Consider the following 27,395-nt stretch of genomic DNA (forward strand, 5'->3'; position numbering starts at 1 on the left):
ACCATCATGCCTAAGATTCTTCTTGAATACCCATTGGCATCCTATAGGTTTGCACCCATAAGGACGATCACTAATGTCCCAAGGTTCATTTGCCAAGATGGAATCCATCTCACTAAGGACTGCTTCCTTCCAGTAGTCAACATCTTCAGACACATAGACCTCTGAAACACAACTGGGAGTGTCATCTATGAGATACACAAGAAAATCATCACCAAAGGACTTTGCAGTCCTCTGTCTCTTGCTCCTGGTAGGAACTTCATTGTTCTCCTCCACAATATTTTCAAAGTGTTCCACCGAAATGATAGGTTCAGTAATTGTGACTAATTCATGGTTTGATGAATTAGGCATCTCCTGATTAGATGAGGTAGCTATATCCTTCATGGGAAAGATATGTTCGAAGAAAGTCGCATCATTCGACTCCATGATTGTATCGACATGCATTTCAGATACCTCAAATTTTACAACCAAGAATCTATATCCAATGCTATAAAAAGCATATCCCAGAAAAACACAATCCACAGTTTTGGGTGCTAGCTTGCGCTTCTTTGGGATTGGCACATTGACTTTCGCCAAACAACCCCAGGTTCGTAGATAAGAGAGTTTTAACCTTTTCTTTTGCCATTCCTCGAATGGAGTTATATCTTTGTTCTTTGTGGGAACTCGCTTTAGGACATGAAATGCAGTCAATATCGCCTCCCCCCACCATGCCTTGGAGAGACCCGATGTGTCTAACATGGCGTTAACCAAATCAGTTAGAGTATGGTTCTTTCTTTCGTCTATCCCATTTGATTGAGGTGAATAGGGTGGCGTCCTCTCATGGATTATACCATGTTCTGCACAGAAAGAATCAAATTCATTTGAGAAATACTCTCCACCATGATCGGACCTAAGCCTCTTGATCTTTCCATCAAGTTGGTTTTCTGCTTCAGCTTTATAGATCTTGAAAAAGTTCAAAGCCTCATCCTTAGATTTCAGAAGATACACTCGGTAGTATCTAGTGGAGTCATCAATTAGTGTCAGGAAATATTTCTTTCCACCTTTTGTCAAAATACCATTCATTTCAAATAGATCTGAATGTATGAGCTCTAATGGTGCAAGATTTCTCGTTTTGGCAGTCGTATGAGACTTACGAGGTTGTTTGGCTTGCACACAAATTTGACACTTAGATCCCTTGACGGTGGTAAAGCTAGGGATTAAGTTTAATTTGACTAGTCGCGACATGCAACCAAAATTAACATGACATAGACGTGAATGCCATACATTTGATTCACTATTGTTGTAAACATGATTAACAACTTTATTGCAAACGTCTGCCAAGGATAAACGAAACAGGCCACCTGACTCGTAGCCTTTACCAACAAAAGTTCCATACTTGGATATTACAAATTTATTAGATGCAAAGACAAGCTTGTAGCCATCTCTACACAAAAGAGATCCGCTAACAAGATTTTTATTCACGGAGGGGACATGATGCACGTTCTTCAGCCGCACGACCTTCCCAGAAGTAAACTTCAGATCGATCGTGCCAACACCACGAACAGAAGCACTTGAAATGTTGCCCATCGGCACGATGGAAGTCCATGCGGACTGATAAGATGAAAACATGGAAATATCACCGCATACATGCACATTAGCACCCGTGTCAATCAACCAATCAGGAAAATGACATACTGAAAGGATAGTGGGAAATATACCATACCCAACATCCTCCACGCCAGTGTCACCAATGACAACATTAGCGGACTTGCCGCCTTTCCCATGTTGACGCTTGTCATAACGATTAGGGCAGTTAGGGGCCCAATGATGAGGATCTCCGCACACATGACAAACACCTTTCTTCTTGTCATTCTTGTTCTTGAAGTTGGTGTGCTGTACAACCTTGTTCTTCCCATCAAACTTTGCTTTACCATCAAACTTGCCCTTGTTCTTGAAATTGTTGGACTGGAAGTTTTTCTTCTGTACCAAATTGGCACTAGAACCTCCCTCAAAGCCTCGAGCACGTGTGTCTTTTGCTCTCGCCTTTTCTTCCACATCAAGAGTACCTATGAGATCCAGAACGGAAAACTCCTGTCTCTTATGCTTCAGTAAGGTAGCAAAGTTCCTCTACGAAAGAGGAAGTTTAGTGATGATGCATTTGGCAACAAACTTGTCCGGTAGCATGCAATTGAAGTGCTCAAGTTCTCTTGCAAATGACTGTATTTCGTGAGCTTGCTCAACCATGGAGCGCTCTTCAGTCATCCTGTAGTCATAGAATTGTTCCATGATGTACAGCTTAGTGCTAGCATCCCAGATCCCAAACTTGTCCTTGAGTGCATCCGACATATCTTTTCCATTATCAATTGACGCATAAGCATCAACTATATTCTCACCAAGAACGCTCAAGAGAGCAGCCTTATACAAGGTATCCATTTTCTAAAAATCTTGCTCCTGTTGAGCATCATGATCTCCTTCAGATTTTTCCAAGAGTGGGTTCATAGCAACTCATGGTTTGAAACCACAAAATAGCTCTCACGCGCCACCTCTTATAGTGGACACCCTCAAAGAAAGGAGGTCTCATGGAAGCGGCAAAACCACTCGGGGTAAATTGCCTATAATAAGGTTTTTGGATTATTGGAAATATGAGCAATTTACCATAGGATTTTATTAAATGAAAAGCTAGGGAAAACATGACCATACAAAAGATGAAACAAGACAAGGAATATAAAGATGAGATGACGAAAGACACGTGCACATATGATCTAGAAGAGAACATATGTAGAGTCATACTATATACACAAGGCATCATATGGAGTGATGAGTAGAAACGGAACATATGTAGAAGTGAAACTATAGCAAAAAGTTGTGGTAGGAACTCAACTAAAAAGAACATGAGTACGTACTGTTTTGCAGCAGCAGTAGGGGTGGTGTTGTCGTTGTCGTTGGCCATGTTACCGAAGAGGTGGTCGACGTCGAGAAAGTAGTCGTCGTCCGGAAAGAGATCGTCGGTGTCCGTGATGGAAGCCAGTAGTCGCGTTGAGCGCTCCCCAAAAACCTTATCACCCTTCTCCCGTACAGGACTCGAAGAGACGGAGTTTCGGAGGCCTACTTTCCCGACTTACGGTGCACGCCGCAAGTAGGGATGGGGAAGAATGTAGCAGCAGCACAGAGGTAGGAACTAGTGGCGAGAGGAAGTTATGTTGCGTCTTCTCTGTAGAGGAGCGATCTCTCTTTTATAGGCACAAGAGAAGGAGGCGAGAGGACAATGACGGGAGCCGAAGAGAGCGAGGGAAACGAAACGAAACAAACAGCAGCCAAAGAGTATTATGACGCTTTCAATATCCACTACATCAAAACGTTCAGTTTCCGAGTGATCTTTCGTATGCTAGTCATGCGTGACAAAAATTTAGTTCGGCTCAGCTCATTCCCGCAACCCGCGGCGCATCGTGACGAGGCGAGGCGAGCATCGGAGGAGGAGGAGCGCACGCGTATGTCTCTCTTGTTCTCAAGCTCATACATGTGTGGAAACATCCTCCCTTATAAGGAGGTCCAACTCCCACTAAACTAGCAATGTGGGACTAAACATTTCCACCTCTTGCCTTGCACAAATGGGTTGCGTGGGCCTCTAGGATTTATTAGGAATTTTCTGAAATTATATATTGGGCTGGCCCATAAATAGACGAAATTCCAGCATGCTCCACCTCTATTTTGCCTTTCTGAAACACAATATCTGACATAGCGGTAGCGTACATCAATGTGTTTACTTCTCTCATGGAAGACATGGTTTTTACACAAGGCAATGGCAGACTGATTATCAACCATGATCTTGGCCTTAACTTCATCACAGCACAATAGTTCTTCTATAAGCCTTGCCAACCATACTCCCTGACATGCAGCTGATGCAGCAGTCACATATTCTGCCTCATAGGATGACTGGGCCACTATTTTGTGGTTCTTGTGATATCCAAGATACACGACACTTTCCACAATAGAACAACACCCTAGTTGTACTCTTTCTATCATCCACATCTCGTGCGTGGTCACTATCACTGTACCCAAGTAACTATGGATGGTTTACTGATTTCTTGTAAAACATCCAAGTTGGATACAGCCTTTCACATACCTTAAGATGTGCCTGACTGCTGTCATATGTTCCTTGGTAGGTCTCTCCATAAACCTACTTACATAGCCCACAACAAAATTGAGATCAGGCCTTGTATGCAGCATGTACATCAGGCTCCCTACCACACTCGTGTACTCTGTTAAATCTACCTCATCAACTTGACTAGATTTACTAAGTTTCAGCCTGTTTTCTATGGGTGTGTATGTAGCATTGCAATCTGACATGCCCATTTTCTCAAGTATATAACCAGACTGGCAAAGAGTGATACCTGCTTTTGTTTGTTTCACTTGTATCCCAAATAATAACTCAGCAGGCCCAAATCTGTCATACTGTATTTTGAATTCATTTGTCCTTTGAACTCCTGGATATCTAGCTCACTTTCTCCTTTGATCACTAGATCATCCACATACACACCCACAATCAGTGCAGATCCTCTTGCTTTCTTTCTGTACAGACCAGGTTCGCACGGACACCTACCAAAACCCAGCTCAGTGAGTGTTGCATTTAGCTTGGAGTTCCAAGCCCTTGGAGCTTGCTTAAGCCCATATAAGGCCTTTTTTATTCGATACAACTTTCTTTCCTTCCCTTCTATCTCATAGCCAGGAGGCTGAGTCACATAGACTTCCTCTTCTATATCACCATTCAGAAAAGCTGACTTGACATCCGGTTGATGTATCTTCCACCCAAACTGCACAACAACAGAAACCATCAGCCTCACAGATTCTAGACGAGCTACATGAGCAAAAACCTCTCCAAAATCAATGCCTAGTCGCTGAACATATCCTTTTGTCGCAAGCCTGGCTTTGTGCTTAACAACCTTGCCTTCAGGGTTCTTCAACTTATAGACCCACTTTTTTTGACGGTGCTACGGCGGGATTACGCCGGCCTGAACCTTTTTTATAAAATATGATAGAGAGTTTACATGTATTCAAGAGAGAGGGGATGGGGGGGAGGTGGTTGTGGGGGATGAGAGTGCGGAAAAAGATAGAAAAAAAGAAAGAGAGAGAGAGTTACAATGGGTTACAATCTCTGAGACAAGTGAAACAATATAGTACTCCCGTCGCGTAGGATGAGCATTGGTTGTTCCTGGGAGCACCTGTTTGACCATAGCATAATGTCATCTGCCGCATAGCGAGCGATCAAGTGAATAGGCTGAAGATCTCCTCGGAAAGCTTTGGCATTCCTTCTCTTCCATATGTTTCGTAGGACAACAATGATTACTGTGGAGCGGGTCTTGTTGGATAGTTGAGGACCCCATAGGTTGCGCAGATCCGTCGGTGTGGAGGCCGACAGCACCGTCAGTTCCTGTCATAGGGGGTGAAGGTGTCCGCAATGGAGGAAAAGGTGTTCAGTAGATTCCGGCTCCGGATAGAAGGGGTAGTTGCAGGAGTATGTAAGTCCTCTGTTAAAGCGTTTGTTGTTGGTGAATAGACGGTTCTTTCCCGCCAGCCAGAGGAAAATCCTGCATCTATTGGGTGCATAGTTCTTCCAGATGGCCGACGCAAAGTGGTCCACCGGCCTACCACTCCAAATTGCCTTGTATGCAGAGTTGTAGGTCAGGGGCTTGCCATCTATGTGTCCTGTCCGTCTGTCATGTACCTGCATATCCAAGGTGACAACAGCCAGCACAAGTTGAAGGTTTTCTAGTTCAAGGACTGCAGCATGGGATAAGGTTCGGGGAGGAGAAGGTTCGGGCGATGCTGGCCCCTGGACGTAGAGTGTGGGAGAAAAGGGCGGGGAAAGTTTCTACAAGGTTTTGAGGTAGGTTACGGACCCAATGGTCAAGCTAGAACGCCGTGGATTTCTCATTCCCAATTTGGACTTTGGTAATAGAGCGAAAGAAACTTATCCCCTTGGCGATATCTCTCCAGATATGAGATTCTAAAGGGTGGGGGGAGTCAAGGTCCCGAGTCTCGGACCAAGAGTATTTGGTCGCAAGATTGGAAGAGGATGAAGGAGTGGTGGCCGAGTGGAGTTTAGTAATATGAGAGAGCAGTAAGCATGAGTTAATGTGTTGCAACGATGAGAATCCTAGTCCCCCATGGCTAAATGACGCGCAAACAAAATCCCAGGCAACTTTACACTGACCCCCCGACACTTTGTCTTGACCCACCTAGAAGAAACCCCTACAGCGTGTATCCATTTCCTGAATCACGCCCAAAGGCAGCATAAGAGTCATCATGGCATAAATGGGAAGAGCTCGGAGAACCGTTGTGACGAGGATTGCCCGCCCAAGAATTGAGAGAAGTAGTCCTGTCCACCCAGCAAGGCGTATGTCGATTTTGTCGACAATGAAGAAGAAATCTTTAATGTTTAGCTTATCAGTGGATAGAGGAATACCAAGATAGGACTGGGGGAAGGTGGCGACTGTACATCCGAAGAAGGAGGCTAGTGTCTAGGCAGACTGGTGATCCACATGAATAGGCGCAAATGTGATTTTGTGGATGTTGATCACCAGACCTGTCGCCATTGAAAAGTCCAGCAAAATAGACTTGAGGGTTGTAAACTGCTCGAGATCCGGCGGAAGGATAATCAGAGTGTCGTCTGCATATTGAATAACTAGGCATGGGATAGCCGAGTCAAGTGGGTGTGAGAGAAGGCCATTTGCGGATGCCTGGAGAATCAGGCGCTGAAGGATGTCGGCGACGATAATGAATAGGTAAGGGGAGGTTGGGTCACCTTGTCGCAGCCCCTTTTTGCACTGGATCCATGATCCTGGATTCCCATTAAGAAGCACCGCTGATTGGCTAGTTTTCTTTATGTTACTGATCCAATCCCGCCAGAGGGTGGGAAAACCCTTGGCTTTTAACACTGTCTCCAAGAGCTGCCAAGACACAGAGTCAAAAGTTTTTTGGAAGTCCAACTTTAGGACAATTGTAGATTTTTTTCCTCTTGAAGCATGTTTGAACAATGTCCGCTACGTAGGTAAAGTGATGAGCTATACCTCTTTCTTTTATAAATCTAGACTGGTCCTGGTGCACAATATAGGGGATGAAGGGTTGAGCCCTAGTGGCCAGACACTTAGATACAATCTTAATCAGACAATTTTGCAGGGACATCGGGCGGAAGTTGTCGGGATTTGTGGCACCTAATTTCTTAGGAATGAAAACAATGTAGGCCTTGTTAATCCTGACGAGCTCGGCAGAGCCATTGTGGAAGTCAAGCATTCGGTTGAAAATGTCCTGCTTCACAAGCTCCCAATTTGCCTTAAAGAATGCAGGCCCAAAACCATCCGGCCTCGGGCTTGCGTTATCGTTCATGCTAAGGATCGCAACCTTAATCTCATCGAGAGAGAAAGGATTAATAAGAGAGGAAGCTTGAGATGTGGGGAGGGAGGATCCAGCCATGATATGATTGACATCAAAATTGAACTGAACCCTATTCTCCACTCCAAGCAGGTTTTTGAAAAAGTCATGGAGTACCACGGCCTTGGCACTATGGGAAGAGATGTCCATTTCGTTTACATGTAGGCACAGGATTTGGTTTTTGCAAAAACGAGCCGAGGCGCAAGCATGCATATAGCTTGAGTTTTCGTCTCCGAGATTACGCTCACGAACTTTTGCACGTTGGCGCCAATAGGCAGCCAACAGTTTGTTATGCCGATGTAAGGCCACCTTAGCAGCAGTGCGAAGGCTGGGCTCAAGATTGGATAGGGGCTGAAATTCCTCCACTTTATCCAAAACAGTGATAACCATGGAGCAGTTCGCAGCCACCCTTCGAGGTTCTTTAGAGTTTATTGCCCATTTTTTAGCCATGCACCGGACACGTTTAAGTTTCAGGCATATGCATCCCGCAGAGCCCCGGATTTGGTGTTGCTGCCCGACACTGATCCAGTTCGATCGGACGTGCTGGATGAACCTATGGTCAGAAAGAAGCAGATTATTGAGTCGAAAGACATTTCATTTTGGGACGTCAGTAGATGCAGAAAGGATGATCGGCACATGATCCGATGTAGTCCGAATGAGAGACGACAGGGTGGAGTCGGGGAAAAGAGTGAACCAATCCATATTAGCAAAAGCTCTATCTAGCCGGACAAGGGTGAGGGAGTCTTGTTGGTTTGACCAGGTGAAAAGCCTATGTAAAAGGGGGATCTCCTGCAGCTGAATGGAGTTGATCTTAGCGGCAAAAAGGGAGGCCTCTGCAGAGTTGAAAAAAGGCAATGATTTGTTGGATGGGCGCAAAATAAGGTTGAAGTCGCCCATAATGACCCAAGGTAAGTCAACCCCTCTTGAGAGAGTTGACATGGAGTCGAGGAAGGCTGGTTTCCTGGGGTGATCGCAAGGCCCATATACATTTGAAAGAAGAAAGGAGATGCCATTTGCGGGTAGGACAAACCAGCAAGAAATTGCAACAGAGTCTAGCTGACCTTAGTGCATTGTAGAATTGAATCATCCCAGGCCGTAAGGATTCCGCCGGAAGCACCAATTGATGGAAGAAAGTGGAAGGATCTAGCGTTGGTGGGGAGGAAGGAGCTGGCTTTAAAACAGGAGATTTGAGTAATTTTAATTTCCTGAAGGCAAACAATTAATGAGTGGGCAGATTGCAGCGCTTTTTTAACATCCAAACATTTATTCGGTCTTCCAAGCCCTCTAACATTCCAATAAGTTATTTTAAATTGTCTATTCATGGGGACACAATTAAAGACACCATTTGGGATAGATTCGAGATGTTCCCGAGAGAAGGCCCTAGCAGGATGCCGGGAAAACCTTCCTGAAAGTTGTGGAGCAACCATACAAAAGAAGCAATGAGACATGGAACAACATCACCGGAGGCCCGGTGGCAGACCGAGGCGCCAATCGCCCTAGCAAACCTAACCAACAGAGAGTAGAGGGGGAAAACTAGGCTATCAGAAGACAGTAGCAGCCTAGAGCAAAAAACATCGAAGCCACATTCTGGCATTAAACGAGCCACAACACAGGCATTAGTCAACTTCGAAGATGGCTGCGCAAGGCGATCTGTAGATGGTCTAGGGCCGTCACACATCGAGCACCTCTGGATCCACCTTGTTGAGATCGATTTCAGAGATGTCACACGCGTCGGCCAGCTGAAGGACATCCTTTCGAGGGAGCAGGGCTAGGTCCTTAGTGGCTATCTCGAGCAGTTTCATCGATGGTAGAAGCCCCTTGGATTTTGCCGGAGCTTTGCCGTTGAGTTTCTGAATCTTCAGAAGGGTGGCCTTCTCCAGCATGCTCTGGTGAATGGCGGGCTCTGCACCTTTGAGCCGCGTGCTCCTCATAGAGTAAACAAGAGTAGTCTTGCCTGATGGAGTTTGCCTTGGGGTTGCCAGAGGAACCGAGGCCACCGAAGCTTGAGCCGGAAGAGGTTGAAGGAGCAGCATTGGGGATTGGGCCAGCGTGTCAACAAGGTGGAGAAGGTAAGCACCCGAGTCGAACCGCTCGATGACTTTGCGGACTTCCACCTCCCCGGAGACGATCGGGCCAAGCAAGCGGCCACGAGGGTCGGCGTAGAGGACGTCAATGTCCGTCATAGGCGTGCGTGCTTCTCCAACCCTCCCAACCCTGGAGAGGTAGCCGACCGAGCAGGACGCCAGATTGGCTACCAAGATCCTCGGGGGAGCTAGCAGGGCGCATAGGAATATGGTAGAAGCCCCGCTCACCATTACGACCCGTGACATGGACATCGTAGATCCCCGCGAACAGCTTGACCTCGACGGAAACGGGCCGAACGTCGAGGGGCTCCGCAACCACCAGAGCCCGAAGGTTGGCCATCACGGTGCTCCCACCAGGAAGCTGCACCACGCGGTCGGGGTGGTGAATGTCAGAGACAGGCGGCGGAGGCGGAGCAAGGTTCGCATCCATCCCGGCTAGGAAGTCGCCCCCCTCCCCATCGAAGCGGTCGTCCCTGACGTCGCCATTAGAGCTGCCGTCATCGGAAGGGAATAACGGATCCGGTGGCAGCCATTCGGACCGAACTACCATGACGGACACGATTGCACCCAGGTCGGAGAAGCCATGTACTGGGATAGTATGAGGCACATCAGATAGCGATATGCTTTTGACAGAGACCAAAACAGCAGAGTAGTCCAGCCCTGTCAGGTAGACTGGATCGATCTGGATGGGTGAGGCGAAGGGCAACACAGAGTTCGTAATGGTCTTTGGCAACCAGTACTCAATGGGGAAGTCTTCCATGTTTAGGGCAGAAACAGTGCCAAGACGAAAAAGGAATCGATTGTCAGTATCGTCATGGCGGATCATGTGGACAGAGTTAATGGGGCAACTGAACAGGCGTGAAAACACAGAGATTTCCCTCTCGTAGGCGGAATCGAAGACAACCAATCACGCACCTTGAAAGGATGCTCTAATGGCTACCTGGGGGATTCCCGTGCCCAAAAGGAGAGCCCGCTGAATCATAGCTTGAGGGGATGAGTGTGGAGGATTAACGTAGGCGAAAGCAAGGTTTTGGAAGTGTTAAAGGTCGACGAACGGCATGAACACATTGGAATGATTCCTACGGTGAGTCAGAGGGGAGGGTGGGAGCATGAAGGGGGCTGAGTCCGAGTCCGTAGCATCCTCACCGGACTCAAACTCAACCTCGTCTGGGTCTTCCTCTTCTTCCATGATCACATCCTCCGTTTCCACGTGCTCAGGGAGGGCGGAAGCATTCGCCGGGAGAGAGGTTGCGGCGCGAAAGTGGAGATCATCTTCCTGAGAGGAGGAAATTCGATCGGCACCGGGATGAAGCTGGCCATGACAGCGGGCAGCTGCACGGGTGAAGGTTGTGGGAAGAGAGGAGGAGGTGGCGAGGGAGACTCAGGAGGGGTGGGATGATGAGCATTGACAGCACAGCTGCTAGGCTATAAAACAGCCTCGCAGATGAGTTTATTGTGTCCCCAGCCCCAGCACCGACGACATCGGATGGGGTCGCGACACATTTTGACCCGGTGATCGAGAGCGAGGCACCTATGGCATCTATCTCTGAAGTTTGTGATATTAGGAGGAGTTGGGGAGAGGGACGTCGGCCGCATGGAGGCCTGCATGCTAAAAGGAGGAGAGGAGAGGGCATGGGCGTAAGAAATCCTCTCGCCACCCGATGGGAGAGGATGGGTGCTGCGACAGTGCCCCGTCCCCAGCGTCGCAGCAAGCAAAAGGGTCTTGGGCATCGCGAAGTCACTTCCCGTGAAGAACGCGCCCTTTGTCTGTAGTGACTTGTCCACCGTGGAGACCCGGAGGGAAACGACACGAGGCTGGGGCAAGTTCCCTGCTGGGTTTGGCAGTATACCGGCTGCCAGCAGATTTAAAACAAGAGCCGGCCTCCGCCAAGCCACACGTCGTCTAGCAATAGGATGCATGGTAGGAGCCATGCAGCGCTCACACTCTACGTCGGGGGCGCCAGACACATGAGAGGGCGAAGGCACACAGGAGAGAGGCTTAGGGGCGAGAGCGGCAGCAGAGGCTGCCGAAGTCATCGCACGCGCAACAGACTACACAGTGCGGGAAAAGCACGCAGAGATAGGGTCGTCAGCATTTTGGAGAGCCAGGACCAGGCTACTTTGACATGGGGGACTGAGGACTACATCAGCAGTAGTTGATCTTGCAGGTTGTTGCATCACGGGGGAGATAGAATCCAGAGGAAAACCGGAGCTGAGAGAGCACAGCAGTCGGTTGTCACCGCAGGCGATAGTAGCAGCAGTAGAGACAACAGAAAAGGGAGGAAACAGGTTGACCGCAGGCCCTAGCGGAGAGCCAGCTGGTTTTGAAATTTGAATCGGGGCGCAGCAGAAATAATTGCGAGCCGACGCAAGAGGAGGTCTTGCAATATGGAAAGAAATGACTATCCCATTGTAATTAATCTCTTCCAGAGAGCCAATGAACTGGGCAACCTGTTTGCAAGCTACTGACACCGAGAATAAGCAGGGAACTGCCGAACTCGCGGACTTTCGAAAGTAGAGCCGAGCCATGACCCAATCAACTTAGCAATAATTGCGGCATTAGGCTCCGGTGAGGGAAGCAATACCTGAAGCCAAATCACGGGCCTTGTCGAAGGAGCAGACGCCGGGGAGATTGGCGAGCACACCGGCGACGACAGGTAGGTCAGCGTGTAGTGGAGCAGGGCATCGCTAAGAGTCCTCAAGGTTGGCCAGAGAGGTCCTACTCGGCACCGGCACAGCATCTCCGGTGTAGAGGCCGAGAGGAAGCCCTCCCTGAATGCGGAAGCTGAGCGAAGGTCCTCCGGCGACGCAAGGGAGATTTGAGACGGGGCGAGATCCAGGCCGAGGCGCCCTCCCATTGCTGTCGACTAGCTCATCCAGGGGAGCCCGTATCGGTTGCAGTCCCGGCACCGGCAGGGCCTTTGGAGGAAGGCAGAGGGAAAGCCGCATCGGAAGATGGACTCGATGGAAGTGTAGGGAGTCTCGCAGAAACCCCATCTGGTGGAGACGCAGGATGTCGAAAGTGAGCGTCCAAATTGTCCGCCGTCGGCGGCAGCTTAGGTGGTGACGGAGGGGAGATGAAGCCTCTTCCGGAGGTAGAGACGCAATGGGAGGAAGTTTAAGCGTCAATTGGGTGGCCCTTGGCGGAGGCACCGGGGCTTGGGAATCGGAGACACTCTAGAGAGGTCGCGAGTGCGCATCCCCAACCGGGCGAGCATCCGCAGGGGAGCTCCACTTCGAGATGATGGCGGTCCTCTCAGACAGATAGGAGGCATCGGGGGTATGCTGGTTGGCCACCGACACCGGAGCGGCTGTCGGCGCTGTTGGTGCCCTCCTTAGAGTGAGAGCGGCGGCAGACTCAGGTAGAGCGGAGTTCTCCTCTGCCAATGAGAAGGATAGGATTGGTGCCAGCGGCTCCCGCGGGAGCGCCGAGGCTAAGCGTGGCAGTGGGGCTTCCGCCGCGGCCCGGGCAGCGACGGATGTTTCGGTGGCCACCACTGCCGGAGCGGCTGGCGGTGGTTCAGTTGCCGCCTCCCGCAGGGGAGCCTTGGGAGTCATCTCCGATTTTGGAGTCTGTGTGTTCCTCCCTTATAGACCCACTTAACTCCAACCGGTCTATGCTACCCTGGCAGATCACAGAACTCCCAAGTTTGATTTTCTCTTATGGCTGTCAGCTCCTCCTTCATTGCATTTTCCAGCAAGCTTCTTTCAGTGCCTCAATATGACTTGATGGCTCTTCCCGCCCAAAGAGACAATGTCTAGCATCTGCTAGCTTAAGCTCTACAGTTTCCTCATAGAGCTCATCGAGCACACGCTTACCTAGAGGTCCATGGAAGGGCTCGTTGTATGGAGTGTCAACTGACACAGGGGTATGTGTAGGCGCCACAGGTCAGCCCATCTGATCAATCAGGATTGCCACCCCCATCATTCGCGTGGTTCTGCTAACCTGTCGAGGAGCTACTATGGCAGCAGATTCGGCTGCCCAATTCTCTGCCATGGCAGTGTTGTTCACAGCTCGTGCTGAAGACGGCTCGGGCGATTTTGCTGCCATGGCAGCAGTTTTTGCTGCCTGATTTTCTGCCAAGGGAGCGTTCTCGACTGCACCTCTTGCTCCTTCAGGCTCTTCTCCATCTAGATATACGATGATGAATGGTTCTGTGTCCCCATCTTCCAATGAGCCCTAGGTGTCCCAGTTCCATTGTCTGTCTTCCTCAAATACTGCATCTCGGGCAATCACCAGTTTCTTACTCTCTAGATCATACATTTTGTAGGCCTTGGAGCCGGTTTCATATCTGATAAAGACCATCTGTTTGCTCCTATCTAACACATTAGATTGCCCTAGCCCAACATCCTTTACACGAGTTATGCACTCAAAAGTGCGAAGATGTAGCACTGATGGTTTCTTTCCATGCCATGCCTCATAGGGTGTCATGCCCTTGACACTCTTCGTCGATGCTCGGTTTAGTAGGTACACCGTAATGGTCACTGCTTCACCCCAGAATCTTGCCGGCATTACCATGCTTTTGAGCAAACTCCTTGCCATGCCCACAACTGTCTGGTTTCTCCTCTCAACCACCCCGTTATGCTGAGGTGTGTATGGTGCTGTCCGAAAATGTTTGATGCCAAGGTGCTCGCAGTACTGTCGGAACTCTATTGAATTGAATTGTTCACCTCTGTCGGTGCGAAGGGCTCTCAGCTTCAGGTTTCTCTCGAGCTCTGTTGCTGCTTGTGCTTTCTTTCTCGAGTGGATTTTCAGTTCCCGGGTGCCTAGGCACCCTCTATGAACAGTAAAATTAAAAGAAATAGAAAACAAAATAAGAAAAAACTGAAACTTTGCAGCATCAAAGATGATGAAAGTTTGTAAGTGTTTGCAAGTTTTCATGCCAAAAAACTATTCGAGGAGCTCTACACACAGAAAATATTTCAATGCTTGAAGTTTTGAGCACTTTTTAGGTGTAATCTGAAACTTGTTTGCACATCTTTCTCTACATAATATTTTGACATGAAAACTTGTAGGAACCTACAAAGTTTGATCATCGTTGATGCTGCAAAGTTTCAGAATTTTTTCATTTTGTTTTCTATTTTTTTGATTTTACTGTTCATAAAGGGTGCCTAGGCACCCGGGAGCTATCACACCTTTCTCTTTCTTTATAGCTGCCAAGGCTTCATCCTTGCATTTCAGTAGCACAATCCACATAAACCGTGAGTGATCATCGACAAACAGCAACAAGTACCGCTTTCCACCCAGTGTCGGTGGTGTGATTGGCTCACAAAGATCACCGTGCCACAGGTCCAGTGGCTGGACTGCTGTGTATGTTGCCACTCCTGGAAACGGGAGACGTTGTTGTTTGGCTATCATACAGCCCTCGCATACCTGGTGTACTTGCTCAATTTTGGGCATTCCCTCGGCCATTTCCTCTGCTGCGAGTGATCGCAGCACTCTGAAGTTGGAGTGCCCAAAACGCATGTGCCACAGCCAAGCATCCTCCTTTGCATGAGCAAGCAGGCACACTGGTTCTGTCGGGTGTATGTGTAGGATGTACATCCTATTCTCACTCCTGGGTACACGGGCCAACACTGTCTTTTGCCTGTCCCACACCGTGAGGATTCCATTCTCTCTGGCGTACCTGCATCTATTCGCATCGAGTTGTCCAAGACTAATGATATTGTTCTTCAGCTGCGGTATGAAATAGATGTCAGACAAGACTTTGTGCTCTCGAGTGAGACACTGCATCACCACTGAACCGCAACCACAGATCCGCACATCTAAGTCATATCGAAACTGCACATTCCCTTTAACAACCCTACCCAATTCAGCAAACTTCCCTGCATTTCCTGTCATGTGGTTACTCGCCCCTGTATCCAGATACCACGTGACATCTCGGTCACTTGACAACTTCGGGACGACCTTCTCTTTGTTGAGCAGCACCTGTTCTATCGGTGCCGTCTCCGAAATCCTCAGCTCTTTTACATCATCAGCATACCTGGATCATCTTCCTCTTCTGCCTGAGCGATGTTTGCATTTTCTTCTTTGGCTCCGGGCAGTCAGATTTAAAATGGCCCATTTCATTGCAATTGAAACATCTTACCTTGGTTATGTCAAACATCATGTGTTTCTTTTGCTTGCCGCGGTCGTTGCTCACGCCGTGCCTAGCCCACCAACCTCGACATAGTAACCATGCCCACGGCCACGCCCATGGCCGACACCATGACCGTGTCCGCCACCACTGCTGCTCGCACATGGTACGCCTTTCTTACCCTTCAACAAATGTTCCGGGGCCTGAGTCATGAGCATGAGCTGATAGTCCTGGCCATCAGAACGACGACGTTGGCTTGTCTGGTTTTCCTCGAAGGCTGGCAGACGTATGACAGCCTCAGCCACAGACATCGTCGAGAGATCTCCCCATTGCTCGATGGTGTTGACGATGTCGCCGAACCGCGCGGGAACGACATTGAACAAGGATTCGACAACCGTCTCCTCAATGATCTTCTTGCCAAGAGACCGGATCTCCCCGACAAGGGTCGTCATCTTCTGGATGAACACCAACACGGTCTCGGATTCTGCCATTTCCATCGGATCCAGCTGTCTCTTGAGCTGCTTGATCCGCGCCTTCTTGACGCGTTCCTCGCCGATGAACATGTGCCGAATCGCTTCGCAAGCTTCATGGGCCATTTGGCAGTCGTCCAACACCATCATCACCGTACCGAGTATGGACTGTGACAGAGCGGCAAACGCCTCGTCGTCCTTAACCTGATGGAATTCGGCAGTGCCCTCCAACGTTGGCCACACACCGAATGGACAGATGATAACCTTCATCCTCATTGCCCACAGACCATAATTAGGGTCCGTGAGCATGGGGTACTGGATCGGAACACCACCAGACCTCTCTGGCGTGCGCTGCACGATTGCCGTGGCTTCGTCGCCGGTTCTCTTCGGGGCGGCGTGTACTTTTCACCGCCTCCACTAGTGTCGTCCTTCTTCGGCGAAGTACTCATCGTCAATCACTGCCGCCACAACCACTCTAATCTCTGCCGTCGTGCTCCGCCTCCGTCAACCTGGCAGTGCCAAATGTTGGGGACTCAACCCAGGATTACACACACACACGAGGTGGAAGAACACAGCAAACAAAAATCTGAAACACAACGAGAGCGAGGAGTTTTGCGGTGCGCACACACTTTGCGTGTTTTCTGTTTTTCCTTTTATTCAGATAGCAATAGTATGTCGGAGAATCTTGCCCACGATCTATGTCTTCCGCTCCACCCTGTTGGGAAACCGCGCTGGCCCATGAGGCCTGGCGCGATCGTGGAGGCTAGTCTGATAGCCAGCCCCTCCCGTATCCCTGGTATCACCCTAGATGGGTACTTATCCCTTTCCCCATATCCTTATATAAAAAGAGGAGAGACAATCATTGTAACAGAGATTCAAGATTAATAATGCATTGTTCTTCACTCTACTTCCTGCTGTTCTGTGACTATGTGTGTTCGATTACTTCGTCTAATTCATCTACGATGCCCGCTCTAGCTCCGCAACCTTGGACCGGACTTGCCGGCAGGAGTTGAGGAACACGTCATAAGCACGCTTCGCTCCACCAACTCTCCATCAAGCCTGCGTCAAGCCTGCACCAAGCAGGCTATCGTCGATCGCACGAAGGTATAAATCCGACCCCCGTCTTTGCAAAAATGGATTCCCCTCATTATCACGGTTCCGTTTTTGCGATTTGTTTACTTTTTCGAATTTAATCTACCTATGATGTGGATTTCTCTTTCATGAATTGACTGACGAACACGTCGCGGACCAATGTCGATGTTCATGGATTATGAGAGATTTATTGACTACACCTAGGAAGACGGTGATAAGAAGTATTTCAGATGAGCACGACACCGCCACGATGTACCAGATGTACACGCGTTGTGACGTCCCGCTGACGCACGATCTGTATTTCTTGAGCTGCTACAGTGTCGTTGTCATCACCATGGCCCTGCTGACCACAACCGCGACGTGCTCCTAGCCGCCCGCTGCACCTGAGCCGCTGCCGGTCGCGCCTGCTACGTCGCCGCACCGGCCGCTGGCCGTGCCTGGCCAACAGCGCCTGCGCAGCAGCACCGCCCCGTGTTCCTGAGCCGCTGTCGGTCGCGCCCGCTGCGCCGCCACTGCTGCGCTCGCCTGGCTGCCGCATCTAGCTAGCACGAAAACTGCATCCTGCAGCTGTTGTACGTGCATGCATGGCGTATGTCGCGTTCCGCACCGGCCGTTTGCGTGGCTACCGCATCTAGCTAGCACGAAAACTGCATCATGCAGCTGCTGTACGTGCATGCATGGCTGGCGCGCCAGTCGCCGCTCGCCAGGATGCCGCACAGGTCGCGTGCTGCGCCAGCTGCCGCTCGCCAGGCTGCCGCGCAGGTCGCGTGCTGCGCCAGCCGCCGCTCGCTTGGCCGCCGCGTAGGTCGGCCGCCCCGCCGGCCGCTCACGTGGTCGAAGTCCCGGCCGCTCGCCTGGCTGCCGCGTAGGCCGCCCACCTCGCCGGCCGCTCCCCCGAGTGCAGGCTGCTCCCGTCCCGGTGATGCCGTCAGGAGCAGGCGCCACCGCCCGGGCGCTAGGGAAACCCTAGCGTCGGACACTGGTAGGCAGTGCCGTGAGCAGGCCGGCCCAGTAGGCTGCGTTTTTTTACCCGAGAATTATCTGTTTTTGCTAAAAACACATTTTTGGACTTTAAAATAACTCAGGAATTTGTTTATCGGGCTATTCTTTACGTATTAAATATGCGTAATTTACTATCTCATTTAACATGATTTTATTATATGTTTTATTGCTATAGATTAATTGTTTCTCACTCTTAATCATTAGGTAAATCATATAATAAAAATGTACTACCTCCGTCCAAGTGTCTAGGGCATGCGCGTAGTTCTAGGTTGTTAATTTAACTAGCTAAATATATATTTTATGCGATAAAAATTACATCTTTAGAAACTATATCCCCACATGAATGTAATGATATATTATTTATTACATATAATATATATTTCAATAGTTAAATTAACAATATAGAACTACACGCATGTCCTATACACCTGGACGGAGGGAGTATTAAATAAGAAAATGTAATTTCTTGTTGAATAAGTTTTTCTACAGCGCATTTATGCAAAAGATTACCTGCTGTAATCTCATTATTTTTGCATAAGTTGCACATGGCCGGAATCGTCAACAAGGACTTTCCTGAGTTGGCCCAGACAAGGCTGAACTACCTGAGTTAATCTTCCGACTGCGAGATGTGGTTCGAGGGCAAATGCCTTCTGAGAGCGATTGGTATGTGTCACGCCCAAGATGCGATCATATACTCAATTTGGCATGAGGGCCTCGTCAGGGATAGAAGCGCATCTCGTCGTGTCGCAAGAATGGATATCGTTACAAGTACATGTACTGAAAAGAAGATATATATATATATATAGAATTGGCTTACACTCGCCACAAGCTACATCAGAGTCACAGCAGTACAATACATAAGCATCGTGAATAAGAGCAGGGTCCGACTACGGTCGAAAACAAACAACAAAGAAGAACGACGTTCATCCTTGCTATCCCAGTCTGCCGGCCTGGAACCCATCCTAGATCGATGAAGAATAAGAAGAAGAAGCAACTCCAAATGAACAATCAATGCGCTCGAGTCAAGTAACATTTACCTGTACCTGCAACAGGTTGGGTAGTAATCTGTGAGCCACAGGGGACTCAGCAATCTCATTTCCAAAGGGATCAAAACTACCAAAGCTTAATAGGTGAGGTGAGGTTAAGTGGTGAGGTTGCAGCATCGGCTTAGCATAATATGATGGCTAAACTTATGAGTACAAGAAAATAAGAGGGGGAAGATCTACGCATAACGGACGTGAACTACTCATGATCAAATGAATGATCGTGAACACCTACCTACGTCAGACATAACCCCACGAAAGAGATCCTCGATCGGAGAAGGAACTCACGAAAGAGACAGTCACGGTTAGGCACACAGTTGGCAAGTTTTAATTAAGTTAACTTCAAGTTATCTAGAACCAGTGTTAAACAAAGTTTCCACGTTGCCACATAACCGCGGGCATGGCTTTTCGAAAGATTTAACCCTGCAGGGGTGCTCCAACTAGTCCATCGCAAATTACCACAAGCCGCATAGAAATCCTCAATCACGAAGCTCGCGATCTCGTCGGATTCCCTAGTGGAAAACCTCAACCCTGAGATTACCCAAAGCATCACCGGAATCCCGATGCACAAGATATCTTGTCAAAGGTAAAACTAATCCAGTAAGGCCGCCCGACGTGTCGACGATCCCGATAGGAGCCGCGTATCTCGTTCTCAGGACACGACGGGTAAGCGAAGCGTACGGTGGCCTGATAGAAATCTCCCAAGTTGCCCCGGGTTGGCCCCGTACGGTGCTCTGTTTCGAACCAGCACCATCAGCACTGGCCCCCCTGTATTATGTGAAATTACTCCTCGGGTTCATGACGCCCTATGCTTTCAGTGTTAACAAAATTATTATGTTGGGAAAATAGTACCAATGTCCCCATAACAACCCCGATCGTGTTAGGAGCGCTCAAATATGGAACATAACACCGGTAGTCGAAAACTAAGGGGGCAAAGGTGGAACAAAACACCAGGCTAGAAAGGCCGAGCCTTCCACCTTTTACCAAGTATATAGGTTCATTAAATTAAATAGCAATTAATATGGTGATAATACAAGGAACCCATGTTATCACATGGAAGCAATTACACCTGCAACTAGCAACGCTAACAAAAGGGTTAAGCAAGCAGTAACAAAGCCAATCAGTGGTTTGCTAGGTTGAACAGGTTGAAGGTTTTCATGGCATTGTGGAGAGGCTGATATTTAACATGTGGTAGGCAACGAGACATAATCGATAGAAACGATAAAACTAGCATGACAATGATAGTAATGGTATCTGGGGAAATGGTCATCTTGCCTGAGATCCTGCTTGGAAGAAGAACAACTCCGAGAAGTCGGCGAACCAACGTAGTCGAACGTGTCCTTACACTCCGACACGCTTGCGGAACTCTATCGAGACGGAGCAAACCGGAAACGAACATCAACACAGATATTCACCACACGATGCACAACATGATGCACAACCTACTATGATGCATGATCAGTTCAGTGATGCAAGGCATGGCATGGCAATTCACCTCACGCAAACACTACACATTAAGTGAAGCTCGATATGCAACGAGTTGCATATCGATGAAACTCCACGATTAATTATTTAATTCACTCCCGATTATTTACACGACAATATTAAATCGTTGTTAACATGGCAAGGGGTGAAGCGGTGGTCCTACATGTCATCCTAGTCGGTTAACACGAGGGACTTAGAACGGACGCTACGACACAAGAGACATGCAACACAAGATTATATGCCATGAATGCGTCATGCATGCAAGTTCAAACATCACGGGCAAGAAGAGAAAGAAACATGTGTGGCCACGGCGAGCGAGAGGGAACCATGGCGGCAAGATGGAAACGAAGGCACGACAACGTTCCTATCCCGATAACTCATCGAGATATCGTGCCAACAAATAGGAAGCGTGTGCAGCAACGTTAAATAAAGATGGGGTGATCCCGCTACCGGGTTCCCATGTGTCGGGGGCACAACAAAAGAAGAACACGTGCAGCGGACAACAACTATAGGCACAAACATGCTGTTACATCTCATACATCACATGCACACGGTCACGACACGTTCCAACGGTATACCTCCGAAGCGTGCGAATTGGAGGGGTTCGGTTTGGAGAAGGAGAACCACGGTCGTCGTGGATGTCATGGTACTCGGGTCTCGTCGATGGTAGTCGTACTCTTGGCGTTGTGGTTCACGGGTCTTCGGCGTCGGTAGTCGAACACGTTTCAAAGACGGCCGGGGTCATCGAGGACGTAGTTGTACACGCGATCTTGTCGGTTCCATGAAGGAGGGGATGGTGCACGCGGCGATGGCAAGCGGCAACACAAGCAAGCAATATCTACTAGCATGCAAGCTTAGCAGAAACAGCAGCCACCGCTATAGCAACTAGCACGCTGCAAGCTTCCTAGCAGCAACTAGCACTAGCATGCATCGGCAGCTATTAGCTCGCATCAAGCACTAACAGTCTAGCAGTAGCATCGGCCACGGCAAGTACTAGCAGCAACTAGCAACTAACAACAGCAACCAGCAGCAAGCACTAAGCTCGGCAGCAGCTACTAGGAAGGAATGGCAACAATCATCTGCAGGCAAGCAGCAAAGCATCACAAGCAGGCAAGCACAAGCCAAGCTGGCAAGCTCGGCCAGCAGCAAGCACCAGCATGAGCATCTCCAAGCAGCAGCCCGCAACAGCAAAGCAAGCAAGCATCAACACTTGCAGGCAACAGGCTCGGCAGCAACACATGGGGAACGACGACAGGGAACATCAATCGGCAGGGGGAGCAACATGCAGCTCGGCAGGGAACGGCGCACCGGTGAGAGGTCGAGGGAAGCATGGGACAAGGGCACGGGGCGCGGGGCTCCTGCAGGGGGGCGGCGACAGGTAACCGACGCGAGAGACGGCGAGGAAGGCAGGAGGCACTCGGGCGGATCGGCCTCGGCCAGGGCGGCTGCCGCACGGCCCACGGGACTGGAGCGGGGCTCCTCGTTGTGCCCGTCGTGCCCGAGGCACGGGACATGGAGGCACCGCCACAGGGAGCCGTCGGAGGAGCTCCAGGCTCCGGCTGGCAGGGGAACCTGCGGGGAACCTGCTCGGCGGGGGAGATCCGGCCTGGCAGCGAGGGAACGGCGGGCAGGGCGCGCGGGTCGAGGGGGCCTGGAGGGGAGGAACCGGGAGGAGAGGGGATCGCCGAGGGGGAAGAGGGGATCGGGCAAGCACGGGAGGAAGAGAGGTCGGGAGGAACGGTGAGAGGAGAGGCTGCGCGAGGGGGAGGAGAGAGGGGATCGGGGAGCTAGGGTTGGGCCTGGGATGCTTGGGCCTGGCCTGGCTGGCTGGCTCCCTCCTCTATTTGGGCTTTTTTCCTTTTTAAAACAGAGAAACACACACAAAAAAAAAGGATTTAACAAATACAAAAAAAATACCCTTTGGCTCCTTTAAAAACCACACCCCAACTATAAGAAATAGTTGGGCATTTTTTAAAGAAATAAAAATGAAACCTTTTTATAAGAATAAAATAAAACCCTTTTAACAAGAGAATAAAATAAACCCCTTTTTAGAAATAAAAATGCAACTCTAGTTTGAAATGAAACAAAAGAAGAAATAAGAGAAAAACCCAAGGGATTGCCCCCACATTTAATAGAAGGTTTTTTTTAAAGAAGACGAACCTTTTTTAAATAGGGGTTAAAACGGAAAATTTTACGTAACCACAAAACAAATAAAAGAGGAGAGAGGGGGAGTTCCTATTGCACTCAAGGACACAAAGAGCACTTGAAGCACACACACTCAAAACACCACGCGCAATAGACGATGCGAGATGCCATGCATGATGCGACGATGCAAACTACATGATGATGCAACCAATAAAACTAACCACACGACGGAAACGAAAATAAAGGGGAATCTTATGGAACGTCGGTCTCGGGTTGTCACAGTATGGGGACCCTGCTGGCCCCCACTAACCCCAAGTTTGCGCCAGAAAATGCATAGGCTCTACATTTCCTCCATCACCACCTCTGCCCTACTCTGAAAGACGAGTATATGGCTGAACGGAGTGCTTCTGGCCTTTGGACCTCTCTTAAACAACGGTTTGAGAGGCTGAAGTACATTGTCAAGCCACGTGCAGAGGCAGAGTGGATCCGTCTCAGGTTCGCGGACTTCAAGACGGTTGAGGAGTACAATTCGGCGCTACACCGGATTTGTACAACTCTTCAGCTATGTGGTACTGAGGTTACCGACAGTCAGAAGATTGAGAAAACCCTATCCACTTTCCATTCTGACGTGGTCCAATCCTCACGGAACTACCGCCAGGGGAACTACATGAGGTATTCAGAGCTGATCGACATCCTCCAGGTGACAGAGGCGCATGACGAGGTTCTAAAAAAGAACTTTGTTGCGCAATCACTTGGGGGGAGTTCTCGTGAGGAGGTGAACGCCCTCAAGGTCCGCAAGCCTCTCCAGAAGAAGAGAAGTCGCAAGGGCAAGGAGAAGGGCCCTCAGCCCCCACTCCGGCTAAGCAGCAGAAGCCGGAAAAGGTGGAGCAGAGGCATTAGGGCTGCTTCAGCTGTGGATTGTTGGAGCATTTCTCCCGCTAGTGTCGTGCACCAAAGGAGGTGGTTGCTGCGTACAAGGCTCGGAAGGAGCGTGAGACGCACCTCGCCTTGGTTCCTGAGGAATCACCACTTGCGCCCCCAACGGCAGCCATGATGATTTCTACGCCTCCTCTGGCGCCCCTCGTGGCGACCTCAGTTGTGCCCATAGCGGCAGCCTTGGCGGTCTCTAACGATGCCGACGTTGCCATGGAGGTTGAGCACACTGTCGGCCCTACCGGGCCGCCACTGGATGTTGACGCTGCTACCAAGATGATGACTATCGAGGAGGGACTCACTAGTCTGGAGATCCAGGCTGAAGTCGATGGCTTCTTTCCAGAGTCTACTTAGCCCACCTCGTTAGCTATCATGATTCCGTGTTTTTTTTCAGACAATGCATTTGAATAAATTCGATTTGGTTGTCAGCTCTATGAGAGCACAAAACTTATTCTTTATTTCAGGACGCTTGGATGACATTTATATCATTCATTTATTTCATTATTTATACATGATAGTATGTTATGTTCTGAAATGCGTGCATTTATTATTAATGTATGTTCTTCCTCGTTACATTAATTAGATGTCATATTTTAGAACGCGTGTGGCGCCCGAATGGAGGAAACGTGCCTTGCCGATAGCGCCACTATACATACCATTTTATGTGAAACTAAGTACTTTGAGTCTATTAAAAAATCTCCGGGAAGTATTATGACAATCACCGGCTGCGGTTCGAACATAGTTGGCTCCGGCCGAGCTACTATTATACTTCCCATGGGAAGAACTTTGATCATTCATGATGCATTGTTGTACCCGGAGTCGACTCGTACTCTTTTGAGCTTTAAAGACATCCGTGCTAGTGGTTTCTATTTTGAAACCGATGATGACAATGCCAAGGAGTGCCTCCTCATCACAAAGCGGGATGCAAATGGTAAACATGTTATCGAAAGGCTTCCTTCGTTTGAGACTGGGCTATACTACACCTAGATAGTAGCACCGCCCGTGTACACTACCCTTAAGACCATCTTTAGAAGCTCCGAACTTTTCTGCCTCTGGCATGATAGCTTAGGCCATCCCGGACTTAGGATGATGTGGAACATAATTAACAACTCACATGGCCATAATGCTAACGTGAAAAACATCCCGAATCCCGATGATTTCATATGCTCCGCATGCGCCACGGGGAAGTTAGTCATTAGGGCATCGCCCCTAAAGGTGAGGGATGAAATCCCCGCATTTTTGGAATGTATCCAAGGGGACATATGCGGTCCAATTCATCCCCTGACAGGGCCATTTAGGTACTTCATGGTACTCATCGATGCTTCCCCTAAATGGTCCAACGTTTGCCTGCTGTCAACATGGGACCATGCTTTGCAAAGTTGCTCTCTTAGATCGTACAAATGAGGAATAATTTCCCTGATCATCGTATAAAGTCTATTCGAATGGACAACGTCGGAGAATTTACTTCAAAGGCGTTCGGTGATTATTGCATGGCAACAGGAATCAAAGTTGAGCACTCGGTACCGCACGTTCATACACAAAATGGACTTGACGAGGCATTGATCAAAAGAATTAAATTCATTGCCCGACCGCTCCTTCAGGGTTGTAATTTGCCAACTACATGTTGGGGACACGCTGTGTGACATGCGGCCAAACTCATCAATTTTAGGCCGTCGGCCTACAACATCCACTCTCCTGTTCAGCTTGCGCAAGGGTCGGCACCGAAAATTTCCCACCTTTGTAGGTTCAGTTGCCAGGTATACGTACCAATACCACCACCCCAGCGATCAGCAGTGGGCCCGTTGGTTATAAGACTGTGCCCATAATGTTGGAATTATGCCCTAGAGGCAATAATAAATATAGTTGTTATTATAATTCCTGTATCAAGATAACCGTTTATTATCCATGCTATAATTGTATTGAATGAAGACTCATTTACATGTGTGGATACATACACAAAACACTGTCCCTAGCAAGCCTCTAGTTGGCTAGCCAGTTGATCAAAGATAGTCAGTGTCTTCTGATTATGAACAAGGTGTTGTTGCTTGATAACTGGATCACGTCATTAGGAGAATCACGTGATGGACTAGACCCAAACTAATAGACGTAGCATGTTGATCGTGTCATTTTGTTGCTACTGTTTTCTGCGTGTCAAGTATTTGTTCCTATGACCATGAGATCATATAACTCACTAACACCGGAGGAATACTTTGTGTGTATCAAACGTCGCAACGTAACAGGGTGACTATAAAGATGCTCTACAGGTATCTCCGAAGGTGTTCGTTGAGTTAGTACGGATCAAGACTGGGATTTGTCACTCCGTGTGACGGAGAGGTATCTCGGGGCCCACTCGGTAATACAACATCACACACAAGCCTTGCAAACAATGTAACTCAGTGTAAGTTGCGGGATCTTGTATTATGGAACGAGTAAAGAGACTCGCTGGTAAACGAGATTGAAATAGGTATGCGGATACTGACGATCGAATCTCGGGCAAGTAACATACCGAAGGACAAAGGGAATGTCATACGGGATTATATGAATCCTTGGCACTGAGGTTCAAACGATAAGATTTTCGTAGAATATGTAGGATCCAATATGGGCATTGAGGTCCCGCTATTGGATATTGACCGAGGAGTCTCTCGGGTCATGTCTACATAGTTCTCGAACCCGCAGGGTCTGCACACTTAAGGTTCGACGTTGTTTTATGCGTATTTGAGTTATATGGTTGGTTACCGAATGTTGTTCGGAGTCCCGGATGAGATCACGGACGTCACGAGGGTTTCCGGAATGGTCCGGAAACGAAGATTGATATATAGGATGACCTCATTTGATTACCGGAAGGTTTTCGGAGTTACCGGGAATGTATCGGGAATGACGAATGGGTTCCGGGAGTTCACCGGGGGGGGGGGGGCAACCCACCCCGGGGAAGCCCATAGGCCTTGAGGGTGGCGCATAAGCCCTTAGTGGGCTGGTGGGACAGCCCAAAAGGGCCCTATGCGCATTGGAAGAAAAATCAAAGAGAAAAGAAAAAGAAAAAGGGGGAGGTGGGAAAGGAAAGAAGGACTCCACCCACCAAACCAAGTAGGACTCGGTTTGGGGGGGAGTCCTTCCCCCCTTTGGCTCGGCCGACCCCCTTGCGGGCAAGGTCCCCCCTCTCCCACCTATATATACGGAGGTTTTAGAGCTGATTTGAGACGACTTTTCCACAGCAGCCTAACCACATACCTCCACGGTTTTTCCTCTAGACCGCGTTTCTGCGGAGCTCGGGCAGAGCCCTGCTGAGACGAGATCATCACCAACCTCCGGAGCGCCGTCACGCTGCCGGAGAACTCTTCTACCTCTCCTTCTATCTTGCTGGATCAAGAAGGCCGAGATCATCGTCGAGCTGTACGTGTGCTGAACGCGGAGGTGCCGTCCGTTCGGCACTAGATCGTGGGACTGATTGCGGGATAGTTCGCGGGGCAGATCGAGGGACGTGAGGACGTTCCACTACATCAACCGCGTTCACTAACGCTTCTGCTGTACGGTCTACAAGGGTACGTAGATCACTCATCCCCTCTCGTAGATGGACATCACCATGATAGGTCTTCGTGCGCGTAGGAAATTTTTTGTTTCCTATGCGACGTTCCCCTACAGTGGTATCAGAGCTAGGTTCAT

Source organism: Hordeum vulgare, chromosome 2H, assembly GCF_904849725.1.
Source record: "Hordeum vulgare subsp. vulgare chromosome 2H, MorexV3_pseudomolecules_assembly, whole genome shotgun sequence".
NCBI classification, from domain to species: Eukaryota; Viridiplantae; Streptophyta; class Magnoliopsida; order Poales; family Poaceae; genus Hordeum; species Hordeum vulgare.